General features: G+C 38.9%; 1 protein-coding gene across 2 annotated transcripts in view; it reads right to left on the bottom strand.

Annotated features, from left to right (window-relative positions):
• GUCY1A2 (guanylate cyclase 1 soluble subunit alpha 2) overlaps positions 1-18423 on the bottom strand; it is a 462539-nt gene that overhangs the window by 426544 nt on the left and 17572 nt on the right. The window lies entirely within an intron of this gene.

Here is an 18423-nt window from a genome sequence, read left to right as displayed (position 1 = left end):
ATTTCCTAGCCATATTTTTCCCAATTATTTTGTACCAGCTATTAAGTTCAATAAAACACTCACTGGCTGACTATAATAAGCCTAGGCCCTGGGGGACAGTGGGGATAGGATGTACTGAAGAAATGTGGGTCATGTAGGGCAAGCCTAACTCCTACACCAATCCAAGATATTCCAAGCAGGGATTCTGGAACCTCCTAGAGGGGCCACGTGTGCTCTGGGCAAGAAATGGGGTCTGAAGCAAATACCTAAACAGCTCGTGACTAAATTTTATAATCCTCTCCTCGCCATGACAGCTAAAAATAGAGTTCCTTAGTCCCAGATCAAAAAAGTATTCTTACTCACAGAAAGAGAAACTAAAAAAACAATCCCATTTACCATCATGGCAAAAAAATTATGATACCTAGGAATTTAACCAAAGAAGTTAAAAACCTATTTGCAGAAAACTACAAGACACTGAAAAAAAAAAATTATTCTTAGACTTACTTAGGCAACAGAGCATTTCAGACCTAGAGAGCCATAAAAGTGACACCAGGATCCCAGAACATAGATTTAATTAAAAAATTATAATGAAAACCAAATTCTCAGTGGCAAGAGTGTAAATTTTAAAATAATAAAAAGCTGTAGTCAATCAAGCACAAAAAAACAGGTATCAGAGGCTTATCAAAATACTGATCCACTGTAGCCATGGATGAATTATAGGGGAATAACATGACTCTGACACAGCCCTTCAAGACATAAGACAGAAAGGTAGTTAGATGACCTGGTGGGTGCCCACTAATTAAAGTTCAAGAATCTGGACAAATCTAAAAGTGTAATCTGCAGAAAGGATCCAGAAACATTGCTGGCACCTAAGAAACAGTTAAGAAATATCAGTTTATTTCCCATCCCTATTCTTTCAGAGTGGTTGCCTTAACAATATTTAATTTAGAGGAGACTACAAAGGTCGTAGTCAAAGTTCGCTTGAACCCCTTCCATATTAGTATCTCTCTCCCTCACGCTCATTAAAGTTTCAACATCCTCCATGGTAGGGAATGGTTGTTTTAAAGCTAGAAGAAAGTGAACTTGCATTAAATCAAGAGCATCCACTGAGATGCTCTACACTGTCACTTATGAGAACGCTCACCCTGAGCAAACCTAAGGCCTCAGGCACAACCTTCTCTCTAGCCAAGCCAATTCAGAATTAATTTTAGGAGGAATCATCCTCTGAGTGTTCAGAGAAAGAGGTTCAGGGCAGCTTCTTTCAGCAGCTGTTTTTCATTTACACCAGGTTAAAAAAGATGAACATGAAGCTTCAGTCTGGCACAGATGGTTCTACTCATCAAAGACAGAATCTAAGTGAAGTAAATAGAATGTGCCTGGGAAAGAAATATCATTCCTGAACCGAGAAGCAATGGAGTTGTTGAGCAATCTAAAGAGGATGAAGCAGACTTCCGGTCAAGATGACGGCATAGGTAAACACGGTATCGCGTCCTCCCATAACCACATCAAAGTTACAACTAAACTACAGAACAACCATCATTCAAAACCGCCTGAAATCAAGCTGAATGGAAGTCCTACAACTACGAAATTAAAGAAGCAGCTGCATCGAGACTGGTAGGAAGGGCGGAGGCATGATGGGCTGGTCCCACACCCACGTGTGGTGGATAAAAGTCAGGAGGACACCTCGCTGGGAAGGTTCTCCCTGAGGACTGAGGGGTCCCCGTCCCACACCAGGCGCCCCACTCAGGGTTCCAGTGCCAGGAAGAGAAGTCCCCATCACTTCTGGCTGGACAAAAACAGCAGGAACTGAGGCTCAGGGAAGCTGAAGCAGCTGGAGCCCCAGGCAGCTCCTCTTAAAGGGCCCGCGAACAGACTTACCGGACTCTCTCCCTCTAAGCTTGGAGGGAAGGCAGCTTGAGGGGCACCAGAGACATACAGGGAAGAACTGAGCTGTTTGGCACTGGAGCGAGAGCTGGAGAGGGGGCTTTCTCCCGGAGAGACATGCTGTCAGAGGCCTTTGTTTCTTTGGTGAGCCCTTCCCTGGGGCGGCAGACAGCCACTATATCTGGGACTCCAGCAACCTGGCTCACACTGTTTGCCCACCCTGATGATTCCCTGAGTTCCTGCCCCACCCATGCACTTTCCAGCACACCCAAGCTGTTGCCTGTTGCTTTACCATAGGATTGGCCTGTAAGATCCTGCTTCAGGTTTTTTTTAATTCTTTCAAAGGAGCAGCATCTGGTCTCAGCTAGCCCCATACCTCCCGTTATGTAATACATAGAAACAAATACATGGAGGCAGCCAAAATGAGGAGACAAAGAAACAGGTCCCAAATGAAAGAACAGAACAAAACCCCAGGAAAACAACTAAGCAAAATGGAGATAAGCAACCTAACAGATGCTGAGTTCAAAATACTGCTTATAAGGATGCTCAATTAACTTAGTGACAACCTCAGTGAACTTAGTGAGGGCCTCAAGAGCATAAAAATAAACCAGTCAGTGCAACAAAATGGACCAGTCAGAAATGAAGGATGCACAGTCAGAAATGAAAGAGGCACTGAAATAAAGAATAATTTACACAGATTCAATAGTAGAGTAGGTAAAGCCAAGAAGCAAACAATCGATTTGGAATATAAGAAAGCAAAAAACACCCAATCAGAACAGCAAAAAGAAAAAAGAATCCAAAAAAATGAGGATAGTGTAAGGAGCCTCTGGGACAACGTCAAGCGTGCCAACATTCACATCTTGGGGGTGCCAGAAGGAGAAGAGAGAGAACAAGAAATCGAAAACCTATTTGAAATAATAATGGCAGAAAAATTCCCTAACTTGGTGAAGGAAACAGTCATACAAGTCCAGGAAGCACAGAGAGTCCCAAACAAGATGAACCCCAAGAGGCCCACACCAAGACACATCATCATCAAAATGCAAAAGGTTCAACACAAAGAGAGAATCTTAAAAGCAGTAAGAGAAAAGCAGTTAGTTGCCTGCAAGGGAGTTCCCATTAGACTGTCAGCTGATTTCTCAAAAGAAACTCTGCAGGCCAGAAGGGAGTAGCAAGAAATATTCAGAGTGATGAAAAGCAAGAACCTACAACCAAGGTTACTCTATCCTGCAAAGCGGTCATTTAGAATCGATGGCCACATAAAGAGTTTCCCAGACAAGGAAAAGCTAAAGAAGTTCATCACCACCAAACCGTTATTATATGAAATGTTGAAGGGTCTTCTTGAAGAAAAAAATAAAAAATATGAACAAACAAAATGGCAATGAATACATAGCTATCAACAATAGAATCTACAAACGAAATGAACATGCAGAACAGAAACATTCTCATAGAGAACATTTTGTTAGTTGCCAAATGGGAGGGGGTATGAGGGAATGAGTGAAAAAGGTGAAGGGATTAAGAAGTAGAAATTGGTTGCTAGACTGACAAACCTCAAAGAGAAAGGAGGTTGGGGGGTGGGAAGAAATAAACCAAAGAACTTATATGCATATATGCATAACCAATGGACACAGACAACAGTGTGGGAAAAGGCAGGAGTCTGGCAGAAGTGGGGAGGAGGGGGTCAATGGGGAAAAAATGAGGAACATCTGTAATACATTCAACAATAAAGATAAAAAAAAAGAAGAAGAAGAAGAAGAAGGAAAAATAAAGAGGATGAAGCAGACATAGCAATGCTGAAGCATAGGAAAGTGTGCTTTAAAAATCCACCCCACAGCCAACCTAAACCAAGTTATTATCAGTCATTGGCTCAGTACCCCTGGGACCTGGGCCTCTTGCACTGGCTGGGCAGTTTCTGAGTTAAGATAACTTTCTCTTTGGCAATATGCCCTAAAAGCAGTTACTATCCACAGGGGGATTAACCTCCCAATAACCTCTGGTCCCAAAACATGGAACAGAACAGAGGAACTAGAGGGTGCACAGGGCCAGTTAAGGCCAGAATGACCTCATTTTCACAAAAGGACATTTTTTTTTTTCCTGCGACCAGGAATTTCCCAGTTTTTAAAAAGCACATGTTTGTAAAAGGAGGTAAACCTTTTAAAGAGATGACTTTTTCCCTTAGTGAAGCAATTACTATTACTCCCCAGCAGGAATTAAATGTATAGTTTCCAAAGACATTAAAAGCAAAATGTTCTCTGGGCACATTCAACAAAGCTTCAACTTGCTAGAGCATTTGCTTGCCAAATCCAGTAGGCACATTCTGATGGTCTAAGGTACAAGCATAGAGACTGACTGCAGTGTACCCCTGATATTCAGCAAGCTAAGGACAACTTCAACACAAACCTGATTCCTCAGAGTGTCTTATCTCAGAGGACTCACTGGGATTTTCTTCAGTTTGCCTGACTTTATCGGTCAGAGACATCCTCACATAACCTCAGGGTCTCTCTGATCTAAATAAGAAAGCATGAAATGAAGATCCACATATGGGCCAAAGCCTTCCGTGGGGGGTGACTTCTGCCTTGCTGGCCATACGGTCCATTGATTAAGTGTCTAAGTGTGCCAGTGATGTAAATCCATTTAGCTTAGTAGGAAGGGCAAGGTCTATGAAAACATGTAGACCTCCTCTCCTTTTCCTTAAGAATGCGACCCCATACCTGCCCCCACTGCACAGTTCCATCCAACTTTCTGCATGGCACCATCCTGTTCTTCTCATCTGTATCTTTCCTTTCCTTCAAGGAGTTTAGAAAGATGATTTCAAAAAGAGGATTTAAGGTCAAATGGAGTTCAAAATCCAGCTCTGTAATTCACTAGCTAGATGACCTTGGGCAATTTACTTAAATTCTCTGAACTAAGATTATTTATATATGCATTATTTGTACAGGAATTAATTGAAATGATTAAAGCAAAGTCTCTGGTCCAGGGTGGATGCATCATAAATGATGGTTGTTACTGTGCTCCACTGGAAAACATGGTTCCTGCCCTCAGGAGTTTCACATTCAGGTGGAAGAGCACAAGATTTAGGTGAGAACACCTATCTCATAAATGTAATCTTTCAAGACTCACTACCTAAACAAATAAATAGACCCACCACTACCGCTAATAATAAGAAAATGGTGCCTATTCAAATAGACAGCAAAAAAATAGAAAAGTGGCAGACACATTTACAAATATTTCAATGAAACTTTCAGATCAGTCTAGAGCAATAGTGACAAAAGCAGAATTCTCCAAATTAAGGTTGAGGAGAGACCTAAAGCCAGGCCTTCACATGGGAAGAAGAGGAAAGCACCAGAGCTAAGATCAGGACCCCAGGCCTTAAGCTTTATGACTAATAAGAAACAACCCATGAACCTCCTTTCTAGAACACAAAGAATGTGCACCAGGAGAGCAGTATGGCCTCATAATGTTATGGCCATGTGCTGGCAGAGCAGAGACACAAGGATGGGAAAAGAGACATAGTCTACTATTCTTATCATAAAAAAGAAAATCAAAGAGGTCTGTGACTTTTCTCTGCTTCCTGCAAACTAGGATATAGATAGTGGCCTTCTTTGGTCTTATGGTCCCTACTCAACCCAAAGAAGCAATGGTTAGGAAGACAGTTGGGAAAAGAAAGCGGCCATCTCTATCTTGCACGTGTATTGTCTGGAGCTCAAACAGAAGGAATCCAAAAGCTTCCATCGTGTGGCAACAAGAAGCCGTCTTCACTTCCAGTCCCATTAACAGTTTCACTTTACTTGGCCAGCAATAACTGACCCCCAAAGACTAAATGTTATGCTCATGAAAGGTCATGGGATCCAAACAGTCAGACCTGAAACAGTCCCAACATAGCCGGAGAAATGATCCCTGAGGAGTGGGAGGAAGCAGTTCCCAGCAGCTGGGCCTGCAGGCTCAGAAAGCCCTGCAGAGGCTCCCACACAGTTAGCCCCTGCCCTGGATATCCACACCAGATGGTTCAGGGATCAGGCAGGAGGCAGGGAGTCAAGATGTGTCTATGTGTGCATGTGTGTGCGCATATGCACATGTGGCATGAAACACGGTTGTCATTGTACAAAGTACACATTCATCTCAGTTTTACAGAGATGAAGAAGGTGAAGCTCCTATCAGTTAAGTGAGTACCCCAAGATCACACAGCTAGTAAGTGAATAAATAACTGCAAATCAGGACTGGCTTCATGTGTGTCCCCTTCCCATTCGGTGCATTAAGGGTCCCTCTCACCTTTAATATTCTGTGTCTCAATGGAGACACACAACACTACATCTTGCCAAAAAGTAAGCAAACAAAAAATCCACAGGTAATCTAAAAACCACTCAATTCATTTCTGCTTTATAACATATATTCGCAAGCTACAGAATTAATGAAAATAATAGGTGTACCTTTAAAGAAACACTTATAAATAGCTATGTTATTTTATTTACTTAAATATGACAAAATTCTATATCAGTGTCAGAAACTAAATGATATGAATATATATTTCATTATGAATGCTTTAAGCCAGTGGTTTTCAACTCTGTCTGCACATTAGAATCACCTGGGGAGTTTATAAAAACACCAATGCCTGAATGCCACTCCCAAAATTTTCAATTCAGCTAGTCTGGGGGACACAATTAATTCTAACATATATCAGGGTTGAAAACCTTTTGTTTAGGTATAAACATGATGGTCATACTCTATAAATCATATCTAAATAAGTCAGCATTAATGAGAGTAGTTTATGCAAACATCAAGAGAAGTAATATTCTGCCCTGGCCAGTGTGGCTCAGTTGGTTGAAGCTATGTCCCTTACACCAAAAGGCAGCAGGTTTAATTCCTGGTCAGGGCACATACCTAGATTTTGAGTTTGATCCCGGGTCGGGGCACATACAGGAGGCAACCAGAGGATGTTTTTCTCTCACATTAATGTTTTTTCTCTCTCTCTCCCTTCCTCTAAAATAAAATAAAAAATTGAAGAGAAATAAGCATCTGAGAGATGTTCACACATAATTGCTAAATTCAACACAGTTCCATTTATTAACTGTCACTAATGGCTTATAATCAAATACGAATTTGTCAGGTAAACAAAGAACTACATTGCTTGAGGTGTAAATATAGGATTTTTTTAAAATTTCCAAGTAATTCACTCTGGTGCACTTACATCAGCATTCAATTTTGTGTTGACATGTATGTAACAATACAACAGCCAGCATCATTGTTGTACTTAACTCAATGGGAGGCATGCTTTATGCCCATTGCATACATTAACTCCTAATCTGCTCCAAAATTCAAACACATAATCTCCAACCTATACTGCACATATTATTTAACACTTTGTATTTGGTTCACACCTTACAATTCACATTTGAAGGCATATTATCCCAAATGATCCTTACACCAATCCAATGAAACAGTCAGATTGATGTAATTATTATCACTGCTTGAATGAAAAAGAACCAAAGTTAGAGAGATTAGAAAATTCTCTTTAAAAAAAAAAAGCATCTCTTCCCCTAGGAAACTGACTTCCATAAGAATACATCTTTTTAATGCCATCATAAAAGTACAGAATCACCTGGATTCCAATTGTTTTCTTTTTGAGAACACACTTCCTATTCTTTAAAGCAAACCTGTTGAACAAAGGAGATTTAGGCAAATCCGATAGCCGTAGGCAAAGTTGTGGGTTGAGTCTCATCTAGTTTGTTCTCATCTTTCTGGCCACAGCTTCCTCTCACCCTAGGGCTCACCTCTTTCCTCTAAACTGTAAGTGTATTTATGCTGCATTTTGATAGGGCAAATCGCCACCACCACATCTAAACTCCCAAATTATTATTGTATATTCTCTTTCCTTCCCTCACCTACATTTCAGTCCCCTTAGTACACTGGTCTCAGATGACACTGAGGAGCAAGCATACCTCTGTTTCCTCAAACATGGGTTCCTCAATCCTTACCAAGGTAGATGATGGTCTGAATGAGCTTTTCTACATTATGTAAGATGGACTGAACCACTAATGGTGGAGTTTGGACCAATAGACTTGTCTGTGAGGGATAAACTGGAGAGCAAGGAACCTTTCTCATCATCCTCCAAACCTCGATACAAAGATCTCTACTTTCTCCACCACACAAAAACATTTTTCTTAGGAAGACATGATATACCAAATTCTATCATTTAAAGTGATCAAAATTATAATAGTAGGCATCCTATCTTTATGGCTAGGCCCTTAGATAGCAAGGGATCAAATTACATAATTGGTATTATTAATAAAACTAGTAAGATAATAAGTCACTTCAAACAACCAGACTACTTCTAAAAGAGATGTAATTATAATAATCATCAATCTTGCTAAATATACAGACATAATAGACATTTTCTCAGCCTCTGAATAAACTTACCACATATAAACCAAAAGAAAAAAAATAGACTGCAAGTGAAATATAAAAGTCTGAGTCAGGACTGCTGTATTTCAAACCCAGCTGTGCTACTGACCTTCTTACAAAATTAGCCCAAATCTCTTCACCTGGGAGTAAGAAACCTTGCAGGGGGAAATGCCTCCATTTTCCCATCTGAATAGCACTCATAAGAAGTTTATGGTTCTCAAGGTTATGTTTAAGAAAGCATTGCCAAGTTCAGCACTTGTAAACAGAGGGTCAGAACATACTGGTGATTAAACCACCTTTCTGGAAACTTGGAAGGCCATTTCAAGCGACTGACACTAGTACTTTGCTAAACAAAACTGGTAGTGTTGTAGGCAGTTAGATGGGCAGGAGCAGAGCAGGAAGGATGAACCAGGTGCAGTGTGTCACCAGGGCAGAGAGCCCTGGGTGCCTAGCAACAGGCAAAACTACAAGCCCTTGCAATGACCACTCCCTTAAGCATTAACCCCTGGAGATGACACTCAGTTATGCTTCAGTTCCAGGCCCAGAAAAGCAGCAAAACCAGTTAGAGCAATGCCATGGCTCAAGGACCTACTGCACTGATGGACGACTCCCTACCCTGGCACTGACCAATCAGTGGAGACCATGATCCAGAGGAAACACATCAGGAAAGCTAATGAATATTCTATTGAAATCCTGCCCTGTGAACTCAGATAAAAGCCCTCAGGATGGAGGACCCTCCCTTTTCCCCATCCCAAGGCGTTCTCTTTCCCCGTTTTTCCTTAGTACACCTGGAGCCTTTCCTCCCTCTTTCCTCTCTCAAGACACTTCACTCTTGCTCTCTCTCCTAAGCTCCAAGGGCCCTTCTTTTGCCTCTGTAACTCGTTTCCTGGGCCCATTTCTTCTACAGCTCACTTCGACTTCTGTGACTTTCTAGATAAACTTTCTCTTATAGTTTGGGTCTTGGTTCTGAACCCTTTCTTAGCCAGAACTCAAGTAACCAAGGATGCTGAACCAGGTTACACCTAGTGCCATTTTCCCGCTGCTGCCAGCAGTAGTCCAGACAATTAATTATGAAAAGTAAAAATAATAGGTGTGCTACAAGGGAAAAAATAAAAGCTAGAGATGCATTATACTATAAAATTTTTCTATCCATACTGCTTGAACATCTGCATGACTTCATCTAATCTCCACTTTATTCTCTTTGTGAACATGGGCATAGATCTAAGTGACCTCATGAGAGCTTAGGGTGAAGGCTGACATTATGATAATTGACCCATAAAGGGATTCAAACTGATAAATTTGGTCGTCTTAGAAGTATGTTCTAATTGGCAAAGCACAGTGGTTTTTATCATTGTAATTATTGATTGTAACTGAATATACTTAACACATAATCAATATGATAATTAAGTCTTTCTATACAAAGTATATTTGCTTCCCAAGCATTTTCTTCTTCCTAATTTTATTTTAATGTCTTGCTAAAAATAGCCATTGAATTTGATTTGACAAGATCATCAGTACTAATTTAAGCTGAAAACATACATTCCTTCAACTGAAATAGATCCAAAGAGTTATTTATTTATTATTCCTTCACCTACCTTCAGGCAAGAACACATGTAAGTCATCCAAGAATTCCTGATGTTTTCAGTGAACTCCAGAAAATAATACCACTTTCAGTTTGTATAACACTTCACAGTTTACAAATTACTTTCTTTTCACTAGATATTCACAACCTCATGAATCTCAGATATAATTATCCACATACCCACATTTTACAGAGGAAAAAAGCAAAGATTCAGAAAGGTCAAAGTGTTTTGCCTCAGTTTGAAGAGTCAAGAACAAGACAAGACTTGGGTTTCCTGCTGCCCACACTGGTAACATTTCACTTCGGTGACTATTAGGAATTCTTCCATGTATCTAACTAAAGTCCCTTATTTCATTTTTTTAATGAATGTAATAATGAGGTTGTAAAATTGTTTTCCCCAATTTATAAATGTTGTCATTGTTATTTAAACAGCTTCTTAACAGGAAAACTTTCAGAAAACATGGTCCACTGGTCATCTTGGCCAACTTAGCTGTCTGACTAAAAATACTGACCATGAGACAAGATAGTATTGCTTCTAGACACCTTCTCAGGAAAATGAATCATACTATATTGAAAACATTTGAAGGGACATGGCTTCAGTCCTAGACGCTTAAACCAAACAGAATCTTACAGATGTCACAGGGCTGACTCAGTCTACAAAGTAAAATAAGGCTAGGCTTTAAGTGCTGAATGTCAAATACTGGGCCTACATGTTACATGCAGCAACTCATTTAATCCTCACAAAAATCCTATCACAGGGAAAGAACTGTTAGCCCAATTTTGTAAACGTGGAAATGAAACCTAGGGAATTTTTAAAAAACTTACCCAAAGTCACATCAATAGTAAGTGTCTGAGTCCATGGAAGTGTCTCATCTATGTCTGACGGGCTCCCTAAGCCAAGCTTTGAATCTTTTCTTCCAAAAAGAAATACATTGGCCTATCTTCAAAGAAGCAGAAAAGGTTACAGTTGAAAGGAAGTAATCTTGGCTAGATTGTGTGATTTTGGATACAGCCATTATTTTTCTGAACCTCAATTTCTTTTCTTATAAAATAGAGAAATTCCTAGCATAGTATTTTTCAGGGTTGATGTAAGGTCAAAATGAAATAAAACTATATAGCATTATATAAATATGTGTCATATGATGATTCTATGGGAGGAAAAAATCTCTTCATGAGGAAGTAGTCAAAAAATTGTTAAATTAAATTAAACTGACCATGTCTAACATTTGGGACTATTGTCAGGCATGCCTCACAGTCCAAAGATGCCAATTACATGCTGCAAAGCTAATTAGTGTAGTTTCAACTCTTGAGTACCTCACAGGATGGCAATAGCCATGTTAGAAAATAATTTCTAGTCTTTTAAAACACCTTTGCAGCCTGGCCGGTGTGGCTCAGAGGATTTGGCATTGTTCCATGGACTGAGAGGTCCAGTTTGATTGCAGTCAGGCACATGCCTGGGACGCAGACAATCCCCAGTAGGGGGTGTGCAGGAGGCAGCCCATCAATGTTTCTCTCTAACATCGATGTTTCTATCTCTCTCTCCCTTCCTCTCTCTCTAAAAAATCAATAGAAACAAATCAAAAACAAAACAAAAAATCTTTGCTGCCTCCACTTGAACATTTCCAAAGACTTCCTTATTGTTTCCAGTACTCGGGAGCTATAGTGAAGTGTTCCCTAACCAGAGCCCAGAAATAAAGGAAGTAATATTTCTGCCTGACAGTTAAATTATACAATTAACACATAAAATGGGGACATGTTTTGTCAACACTAAATACACCACTTAAACAATAATTTGTAATTGGGTGATAGAGAATTACCTCCAATCACTAGTTCAGGTATATAGCTCCGAGCAAAGTGGCCACTGGACAATAGAAGCAATAAAAGTAAAGGAGATGAAACCAGGAAGGGCATGGGAAAAGCTGGTGCCATTAGCGCAACCTTAGGAAAGAGAAAAAAGGGGAATAGTTTATGAAACATTGTATCTAATACTATTCAGGGGTATATTGGCCCTCTGTCACATTGAGAAAAATTACTCCTAAAGGAAAATTCTTCAACCATCTTAATAAAAAGACAGTCTGATGAACAAATGTGGAATGCCAAATCTCACACACAAAACCTCCCCTGCAATCAGACAGCTCTTTAAACTAGATGGAAGAATTGGCATGAAATTCATTTTGTTTTGACTCTCAATGGATTAAAGCAAAGTTTTTTTATTATGGCTTGGCTACTCATGCAGCCTGAACAGGTAAGAAAGTGCTGACAGTGCAGACTTTGAGTAATAATCCTCATTTTAGTTATTGCTCAATGTAAGTAAGTAAATTGTTATTCAGATGCCAACCAAAGTGCCATGGGCAATTTGTTTAGCCAGTCAGTGACTGAGAGTCTGATTATTTCAGGTCATTGGCAAGAACAAGTCCTTGGAGTTTAAGAGTCTCAGATGCTGCCCAGCTCTATTCTTTCAACCTCTCTTAGAACATAAAACTCAACAAAGGTCTAAATATAAACAGATCAAGTGTTGACTATAATCGGATGTTCCAAACATATATGAAACATGCTTATAAACCGATGTTTGGCAGATAATGACTGTCACGTCATTAGTGTTCATGACGCACTACTAAGCTAGAGTTACAGACCATCACACTTCTTTCTGGAAAAACAAAAAACATGCAGGTAAAAGAACACTAACACTACATGGCATGAAAAGTCTTACTTTTTTTTCACTTAACTGTATCTGAGCACATTGTTTTAATCTGCTCCTTAATCCATTATACAACAACTATTATATTACTTCCTCGTTTTCTAATAAATGATTTACACTAAGATATGTGTATGAATGGGTATGCACAATTATATAAAATCTTTGAAGAGATATATATGCCCTATGCATGTTACTATTTCTATGATAATCATGACTTCTTTCATATTCAGAAAGCAAACTATGTATAAGTAATGTCACTGCTCTTCCCAGACTCTGCAACAGAAGCTTGGCCGTGATGATAGCTTTTGTCATTCTGGTCAGAGCTGCTTCCAAGCATGGAAGCTGAGAGCATACAAACATGACAGTGGAAAGGCAAACTAGGTCAGCCTAGAGGCAAAGTCCTGATGGAGAAAGAGCCCTTTGTCATTTCTAACACAGGTCTATGTTGTGTGCTGTCATAGCACAGTCAGGAACTAAACAATTGATGAGAAGAGATAAGATTCAAGAAAATTAACAGAAAATTGCTACCACCCCTTAGCAAGTCACAAAGTAGGAAACACATGGGAAGCAAAATAGGGAGTCTACACTGTACAATATTGATTACTAGGATGAACAATTCACAGACATGCTGAGAGACATGTCACAGTGGAAAGAGCTGAAACAGGAGAACCAGGCACTAAAATGTAGATGGTTACTAGTTTCTTGACTTTGGGCAAGTTAACCATTCCTCTCTGAGTTTTTGCTTCCTTAACTTTAAATTGAGTCCTTGTCCTGCCTACCTCATACATTTCCTGGGTGAATCAGGATGAGATAATGTATATTTAACACGTTTTGTAGCCCTGGCTGGTTTGGCTCAGCGGTTAGAGCATCAGCCCAAGGACCAAAGGGTCTTAGGTTCAATTACCAGCCCCAGGTAAGGGTAGTTCAGGAAGCAGACCAATCGATGTAGCACTCTCACATGAATGTTTCTCTCTCCCTCCATCCCTTCCAATCTATCTAAAAATCAATGGAAAAATATCCTTGGGTGAGGATTAACATAAAAATCAAACATGTTTTGTAAATTCCAAACAGATGCCATTCAATGTTTGTGGCTTTTGTGTATGGAAAGAACAGGTTAGTACATCATTCTCTCACAGTCTTGAACTGAGAAAAGTTAAGAAGAAAAATGTCCTATGTTCTCAGGTGTTAAAAACAATATAGTTGGTGAAAGCCCCTAGTTGTTCAAAATTCCCTTCAAATCTGATTACACTAAAAGCCATTCAAAATAAGCAATCTATCATAAAAATGGCCATCATAATGTGAATGGTTGTGGAGTTCATTTCAGAACTCTAACAAAAGACATCAAAACTTGCTCACATCAGCCATTATTCGCAGATGACATGATACTATACGTACAAAACCCCAAAGACTCCAATAAAAATTTACTAGACTTAATAAATGAATTTGGAAAAGCAGCAGGATACAAAATTAACATCAAGAAATCGATGGCATTCTTATATGCCAATGATGAACTCACAGAAAGAGAAACTAAAAAAACAATCCCATTTACCATCGCAGCAAGAAAATTAAGATACCTAGGAATAAACTTAACCAAAGAAATAAAAGACCTATTTGCAGAAAACTACAGGTAATTGAAAGAAGAAACAGAGGAAGATACAAAAAAGTGGAAGCACATACCTTGTTCATGGATTGGAAGAATTAACATCATTAAAATGTCCATACTACCCAAAGCGATCTATAGATTTAAAGCAATCCCCATCAAAATACCAATGACATACTTCACATAACTAGAACAAATACTTCAAAAGTTCATATGGAACCAAAAAAGACCTCGAATAGCCACAGCAATCTTGAAAAACAAGAACAAAGTAGGAGGGATCACATTACCAGATTTCAGATTATACTTCAAAGCCACTGCAATCAAAACAGCCAGGTACTGGCACAAGAACAGGCATATAGACCAGTGGAACAGAACAGAGAACCCAGAAATGAACCCAAGGCAATATCCTCAATTAATATATTTTTTTTTTATCCTCACCTGAGGATATTTTTCCATTTTTTGTACAGATAGAATTGGAGGGAGAGAGAGGAAGGGAGAGAGAGAGAGAAACATCGATGTGAAGGGACACATCGAGTGGCTGCCACCCGCACGACCCACCTGGGCCAGGGACAAACTGCAACTGAAGTACGTGCCCTTAGCGGGAACTGAACCCGGGTCTCTCCGGACCGCAGGCCGACGCTCTAACCGCTGAGCCAAACCGGCCAGGGCTCCTCAATTAATATTTGACAAAGATGGCTAGAACATACAGTGGAGTAAAGACAGCCTCTTTAATAAATGGTGTTGGGAAATTTGGACAGCTACATATAAAAAAATGAAATTAGACCATCAACTTACACCATACACAAAAATAAACTCAAAAGGGATAAAAGAATTAAATGTGACTCATGAATCCATAAAAATCCTAGAAGAAACTGTAGGCAACAAAATTTCAGACATAATATGCAGCAGAATTCTCACTGACACATCACCTAAAGCAACAGAAACAAAGGAGAAAATGAACACATAGGACTACATCAAACTCAAAAGCTTCTGCACAGCAAAAGATACAATCATCAAAATGAAAAGGCAACTCACTGTATGGGAGAGCATAACTGCCAATGATATATCAGATAAGGGGTTAATTTCCAATATATATAGAGTGCTCATACAACTCAACAAAAAAAAGACAAAGAACCCAATTAAAAAAGGGGCAGAGGAACTCAATAGACACCTCTCCAAACAGGATATACAAATGGCTAAGAGACATATAAAGAAATGCTCGACATCACTAGTCATCAGAGAGATGCAAATTAAAACAACAATGAAGTATCACCTCACACCTGTCAGAATGGCCGCCATCAACAAATCATCAAACAACAAGTGTTGGCGAGGGTGTGGAGAACAGGGGACTCTAGTACACTGCTGGTGGGAACGCAGACTGGTGCAGCCACTATGGAAAACAATATAGTGTCACCTCAAAAAATTAAAATTTGAACTTCCATTTGACCCAGTGATTTCACTGCCAGGAATATACCCTAAGAAGCTTAAAACACCAATCAGAAACAATATATGTACTCCCATGTTTGTAGCAGCATTGTTTGCAATGGCTAAGATCTGGAAACAGCCCAAATGTCCATCAGTAGACGAATGGATAAAAAAGCTGTGGTACATATACACAATAGAGTATTATGCAGCTGTAAGAAAGAAAGATCTCTTATCTTTTAAGATGACATGGAGGGACCTGGAAAGTATTATCCTAAGCAAAACAAGTCAAACAGAGAAAGACAAGTATCATATGATCTCACTTATTTGTGGGATATAATGAACATAACAGTCTGAGGAATGGGGTAGTCCCAGAGACATGGAAGTGGGGTACAGACTGACAATCCCTAGAAGAGGAGGTGGTAGGGGAGAGATAAACCACAGAACTTATATGCATGTGTGCATGAACAATGGACATAGACAACAAAGCTGGGGACAGGGTTCGAAGGGAGAGAGAGGGGGCAGTCAGTGGGAGAAAAAGAAGAAACATCTGTAACAAAAATAAATTAATTTAAAAAAACTTGCTAACATCAGAACGAAAGGTTTAACTCTATAGTATTTCTTAGCTATTTCTTTGTCTCAATACCTAACGGCATCAGTAACTGAAAAGGGGCGGAAGGACATGAATAAGAAGTGAACATTGGGAACAGCGGCCTACAAAGGAGGGGAAATGTTTCTGGCACAAGATATATTTTTTTCAAATTCTTTCTAGAATACTACATTATTTTAAGTTTCTTGCTCTGCCATTTAGTTTTATAAATATCAGTTAACTGTTGATCCACAGAAACCAGGTGCACACATTCACACTAAACAACTGGGAATTTTAATGACGTGATACTTAGGAACAAGGTACTGATTGGACAGCATTCCCTTTTTTCCATTTTTAAAAAACATTTTAATGTTCTTGCATGCATTAGGTCTCTCAACTAGGATTTCCCAAGCAAACCATCCATAATTGGCACAACACATATTAATGCATGAATTATGCACATAAGAGGCAAAATCTCTAGCATCTCTAAGCATTATAAAACATAAGAACAACATTAGCTCCATTTAGTCCTTTGACTTTCACTTCAAATGAAGCCTGAGGATGTAGCAATACTAGTTCTTTAAAACAACAGAAAATAGTTTATAATTTTAAAAAATTAATAAATATAATGCCACATAATCAAAGGTGCTATATATTATTTTGTTTATATACCTATGTTATTCCTACAGACCAAGAACATGAAATAGTTTACTAGAGCTACAAAGGTCTCTAGATGGCTGCCTGAGAAGCATCCAGACATAACCACTTCTATATAGCCATCTATATATGTCAGAGCCTGTGGGGCCAGATATCAGATTTGTTTTTAGAAGCACCAAAAGAGCTGTCTCCATCTCATCCATTCCCCAATCCTCTCCCAAAATAGTTACTTTCAACTCCTGCAAAGGTGCTTAAGATCAAGGGAGGTATTTTTCAATGAACAATTTAAAATGATAAGGTATTTTAAATGTACAAAATCCAATTTGTCTGATGATAAAGACTTACAGCAGATTTTGTGGCATGAGGCTTTCATACAGGAATCAAGAAAGACAGAGGGAGAGAGAAAAGAAGGAGAGATTGAAAATAGGGACTACCAAAAGTAAATTCCCTTCTTTAAAATGTTTTCTCAACCTTAACCCATAATATATCAGAGATTAAACTAGTGTAAAATGTCAAGGCAAAAACTTTGATATGCTTTACTTTGATAAGTCTTTGCTTACTCTAGAAGAGCAAAATAATAAACTTTGTTATTTTAGGTTTTTAAAAAGCTTCCTGGCAGGTATATCTTGATTTGATTTATAAATCATATAAAGTAGCTAAATCCCTTATCTAGTGGCCAAAGTTGTTGGTCTGACATTATTTTTAGATTCATATTTGCAGACTCATATTTTATAGCTTAACAATAATAGTTTTTTCACAGACCCATAATTGAAAGTGACTTACTCATATGTATTCTTTGAAAAATTATCATGTCTCTTGGGGTAACGTATAGTAAAATCCTTTTTTCAATTACATGTCCAATGTAATCTTTTATTACTATAATTACAGTCATCATTAATCCTATTAAGATCACATATCTCATTGCTATAACCAAACTAAATGAATATTTATGTTAACTAAATACTTGAAACCTATAAAGCTATAAAGACTCTCTTGTGTGTGTGTGTGTGTGTGTGTGTGTGTGTGTGTGTATGTGTTGTTAACATATTGCCATTCTAAATTCGTTTCAAAGAAAATCAGTCTTTCCTTTCGTTCGGAATTATATTCTTTTTCCAAAAGTGTGCTTGTAAAGTACACTGCTAAAGGGAAATGGATGGGATTTGTCCGTAGCTCGCAAGGACAAATCAAATTTAGAATGGCAATACATTAACAACACACACACACAAAGGAGAGTCTTTTTTTTTTTTAATTATTTTTTGTTACAGATGTTTCTCCTTTTCCCCCCACTGATTCCCCCCTCCCCTCCCTCCCTGCCCTTTCCGCAGTTTGTTGTTCATGTCCACTGTTCATGCATACATGCATATATAGCCTACATAGGTAAGCTATAGGTTTTCATAGGTAAACCTATGAAACCTAGATTGTTCTCAATAGTCAAGAATACTAGGCTGATAGTGAAAAATTACACTTACAACTTAGTTTAGTATTTGATTTCCTCCATCTTCCCCAACTCTCATCCCAAGAATGCAGCTGAACAAAGAGAGAACTTCCCAAAAACTTCAAGAGCCAGGAGGCAGTCACCACAGTTGCGGGCTACGGACAAATCCCATCCATTTCCC

This window comes from Molossus molossus, unplaced genomic scaffold (assembly GCF_014108415.1).
Source record: "Molossus molossus isolate mMolMol1 unplaced genomic scaffold, mMolMol1.p scaffold_m16_p_13, whole genome shotgun sequence".
Classification (NCBI taxonomy): domain Eukaryota; kingdom Metazoa; phylum Chordata; class Mammalia; order Chiroptera; family Molossidae; genus Molossus; species Molossus molossus.
The sequence above is the reverse complement of the archived record's forward strand: the minus strand, read 5'-3'. Positions and strand labels throughout refer to the sequence as shown.